The sequence below is a fragment of the Polypterus senegalus genome, unplaced genomic scaffold (assembly GCF_016835505.1).
Source record: "Polypterus senegalus isolate Bchr_013 unplaced genomic scaffold, ASM1683550v1 scaffold_6493, whole genome shotgun sequence".
In the NCBI taxonomy this organism is placed as follows: domain Eukaryota; kingdom Metazoa; phylum Chordata; class Cladistia; order Polypteriformes; family Polypteridae; genus Polypterus; species Polypterus senegalus.
In genome coordinates, this window is record NW_024382335.1 from 1 (window position 1) to 4,575 (window position 4,575).

Below are 4,575 nucleotides of genomic sequence, written 5' to 3' on the forward strand. Positions count from 1 at the left end.
GGGGGCCCCGGTATGTGAGGCTTAGTTCGGTGGTTTACTATTTATTTATACATTTCTCTTGTAAAGTTCAGCAAAGAAGTCTCTTCACGAATATTTATTTATTGTTAGCTTTTTGTCCAAAAATTAAGAAAGAATTAATTGTTTTTTTTTAGCTCATAGTTTAAACCTAGAAAATAATTTGAAGACAGTTTATTCTACAAGAAGTCAGAAAAGATGAAATGATAATGAAACATTTATGAGTAGGCTAACATGGTTTTCATTAACTTTGTCATTTTTCTAATTTACAAATCACATCCTGGTCGTCACTCCACTCTTGTGTTTTCCTTTCAACAGCTTCATCGTTGTGTGTCCTTCTAACCCGATCGTCACTATGTGGGTGAAGATGTGGTCCTGCCAGCCTCCCTCTCACCAGGCGCTTAATGCTGAGGCCTTTCAAGTGAGGTGGTTTACAATGACATCAGCACCAGAGCTGTTATACATGATTAATATCAGGATACAGAGTGACACAAGAAAAGAACTCTCGAGCTGACAACCTCAAGAATAAGCAGTGTCTCTAATAATCAAGAAATATCCGTGTTTCAGATGATCATCTCTACAGTGTCTTGTATCTCTAGGACAAAGAAGAGGACTCAGGTCTCACCTCATGTTGAAGGTCAGGTGCATTTGGCATTTCATTTTGTTTCTAGTTGTATTATGGGATGGCAAATGTGACTCAGTGGCTAGATCTACTGCCTGATAAGTCCATGTCCACTTTCCATAGAACACTTGTTGTTTCAGTGTAGAGTTTGCACTTCTACCTCCTCATCAGGTTGACTTTTCTTCTGAGTTTTATGATTTTCCTTTCAAATAGAAAGAGCGTATAATTGGGTTAACTGGTGATGTTAAAAGTCGGAATGAGTGACCAGGGTCCTATGATGAGATAAGGAAGATAATAATAATAATAATATTTAATAATGAAACAATTTATTCATATAGTACATTCCTCCTTATCAAAGCTCTTCACAGAAAGAACAACAGGAATATAGCTGAAACAAACACTAAATAAAGACAAATACAGAATATACAAAGAACTGAAGTAAAATAAAAGTTGACAAACCAGAATAAAATACAAAAATACCATTAAAAATAGAAAACCTTGAATCAGTAACATTGTGATACAAACAAACATCATCTCAGGTGGTCCTGCAGCCTGAAACTCTATAAATGATATAAGGTGTATAACTAGATATGCTAAAACATAACAGGTAAGTAATAAACAGAGAAGATTATAAACATAACATACATAGAGACACAAACAATGAAATATACACAATTATAATATTTAAAAATCACCAGAAGACACAGATGGTTAAACTACACCTAAAGTGGGTTAAGACCCTGTCTAAACTTGACACTGGATACCATCAGGTGGGACATCAAGTGGGACACAGGACACCTGAGAAGCCTCCCAGCACAGACAGCATGCCGAGGTGGGTCAGAGGTCAAAGGTGCTGCTCCTCTGGTTTGTAGGACTGTTGAGGTGACAAACTCCTCAGGTCCAGGCCAGTAATATTTCAATAGCTGGTCTCTTTATTTATGAGTGTGAGAGACATTCAAAAATGTCCTCAAAGTCTCAAACCTGCCAACTTACCTCAGTTGGTCCCAAACATTTCAAACTGACACTCTGCCAAGGTTCATTAAATATAAGCAATAAATAAAATGATCAGAAACAAGTCAAACAAAATAAAATCAAAGCCTGCACTCCAAACTAAAACAACCAAATTCCTTTATTTGAGCAGTTCATTCCTAACCGTATGCCATGTCAGCTGATGTTAAAGTGTTTCTTCTTCTTCTCTTCACTGATCTTCCACTCTTTTGTGTTTCATTAGTTTTAGGTGCTCAGCCCTCCATTTCTTGAGCTCCACTGAAGGCCAGAAGACCCGACTGGAGTGCAGCGCTGAGAAGTGGAACCCCCAACCAGAAGTCACCTGGAGGGACATGAATGGGGCAGGCGTGCGTCACAGTCCACAATAAAGTCAGGCGGGACTCCGAGGGTCTTCTGAGAGTGAGCAGCGTCCTCCCGGTGAAGGAGAGTACACGTGTTCAGCTGTCTGATGAAAGTAAAGCACCAAAGCCAGACTGGCACTCCGGACTTGGCATCTACAGTACGTCATTGAATAGTGTGGCACTAGCAGCATTGACACTTTATTTTTACACAGAATGTGGCACTAAAGCACATATTTGTAGATCAGCTCTAAAAGCTAGGCTCCCATTTACTAATTACCTGGAAAATCAATGTAGTAACTAATTTAGTGTTAAACGATGTGCCATATGCACATTAAAAGAAAAGATCCATAAGTGGAAATGAAATATGAATAAGAGTTGGAACTTTGAAATACAGGAATTCACATCACCACACACCGTGAACAAATCTACAATGTCAGGTACAGTTGGCTAGCAGTGCGACTTCGAGACAAGGCCATCGTGAAAATAGAAAAATAGAAAATTCAGTTGTGACTCAGTCTAGGAGTGGACCTCCATATATATCTGTGTCACGTGATTCAAAGAAATGAAAAGTAAACGTGTAGATTAAAAGCGTAGGAGACAAACACTGGAGGAGACGACACTGAGTGGACATTAATGGAGGTGAGATACTGGATAATTGATGATGGAGAACGAGAGGGCTGATGGACACGCTGATGACATGGCTGTGAAGGTGTGTTTGGTCAGGCTCCAGCTACAGGGCACATCATCTGTGGTGTAAATGCAGGGTCTCATGATGCTCCCCTTAGCATGAAGAGTCCCACTTGATGGATTCTTCTGTGTTTTCCTCACCTGAACCTCATTCCTGTCTCACAGACTCACACGTCTTCCTCTCATTTTGCAGGTTTCTCCCCAGGGGTCTCTGGCTGGTTGGTGGCTTTCTGCGTCTTGTTGGTTCTTTGTTTAGTGGTGACTTCCCTGCTGGTCATTCAATGGAGAAGAATGAGAGGTGAGGACAGAAGATCTCACTCGACATCAGAACAGACTGACTGCTCAGTAAATGGTAAAGTTATTCATAAATAATTCATCTTTATATTCTTTTTTGTCTTCAATAGAAACAAACACCAGATATGATTCAATAGGTGAGTACAGTTTGATTTCAGTTACTTTGTGCTTTTACTGTCATCGGTGAATCCTGAGGCGTGTCAGTCAGTTTGTATTTTGATCACACAATTCACAGTTAGCGGCTGTAGGGTCACATTGGAAATCCACTGACAATGGAAGGACAGCAGACTGTCCACTGGAGACATCATACCAGGAGCTGACCTGGAGTTTGAGATGCTGTGGGCTGACAAACCTAGCGTCACGGTGCTCGTGGTGCAAATGGCTCCTCCATTCACATTTAGTCCTCTCTCTGGTCATGAGTCAGCACAGGGCTGTAGATATGAGACACTCTGATCAAGGACTGGTCTGATGAGCTCGACTTTCTGATTTACCTCTTTCTACTTGGCCACTGCTCATCTGTCTCCTGTGATGGTGAGGTGGCTTCTCAGAAGTCTTCAGAGTCCATGAATATCTGAGCAGTTCAATTAGTAGAAGGCCTTGAGTGACTGAATAAGCGTGAACTGGTCAGGAAATTCAAATGAGATCAGGCCGGCCAGCCTGAATGTGAAGAGAGACGATTTGAAAATGGTCAGCATTGAGCCAATGTGGCCCACGTTCAGTGAAGTCTTCTGTGTCTCCTTTGTTTGGTACTTCATGTGTGAATAGGAAGGAAACAAAAACAATAAAAATAAACAGCTTTTAAATTTATTTTATGATTTTGAATTAAAATTCATTCATCTGTTTCTGATTCCAATTAACGGGAGCAGAGAGTTGACACATGACAGTAGAAATCCATTTGTAAGGTGCCAGTCTGTGACTCACACTCACACACAACACACAACCCCACACACACACTCACACACACACACACACACACACACACTCACAACACACACTAATACTCTTAACATATTTATTGTTCTTTGCAATAACAGCGCAGCAGAAAGCCACCTGCAGACAAGCAGCATGCTTAATATAATAATAATAATAATATATATAATAATAATAGCACATTTGTTTTAACACACTTTTCTTGAACCAGGGTGCAATAAGGCAGAAAGAAGAATAAAAAGTATAAAGAAGCATAAATACCCATTACAACTTCTAGGGGGGCCAGCAAACCAGCAAACGGGGCCCGAAACAAACCGGGCAGGGCCAACCCACACAAGCAGTAATTAACAAAGTAAAAACCAATTTGACATCCAGTAATAATCCCAACAAAGCAGGAATCAACAGAACTCATTGTTCTGTCAAGTTCTCATCCCATGACTTGAATTTCCTCCTGCAGGACAAAGCCAACAGAATGGAGGGTCTGACAGGCCACAGATGTGATGAGAGGCTGTGCATGGACTTCTTTGTGTGTTAGATGAGGTTTTAAATGCGTGTTTGTGAGCAGAGGACCAGTGCAGTGGCGCAGTACAGGGGTGATGTGACGGTTCAGTGACGTATGGGTCAGTCAGGGAGCACAGTTTTGCACACACTGGAGCTTCTTAAGAGAATTTGCTGGTA

At 40.9% G+C, this 4,575-nt stretch overlaps 1 long non-coding RNA gene across 1 annotated transcript; it reads left to right on the top strand.

Moving 5' to 3' along the window:
- Positions 1 to 2,097: 2,097 nt before the first annotated feature.
- Positions 2,098 to 3,124, top strand: LOC120521045. Its single transcript, XR_005631971.1, has 3 exons — positions 2,098 to 2,144; positions 2,867 to 2,971; positions 3,078 to 3,124. It is a non-coding gene; the product is annotated as an uncharacterized LOC120521045 (long non-coding RNA).
- The last annotated feature ends 1,451 nt before the right edge of the window (positions 3,125 to 4,575 follow it).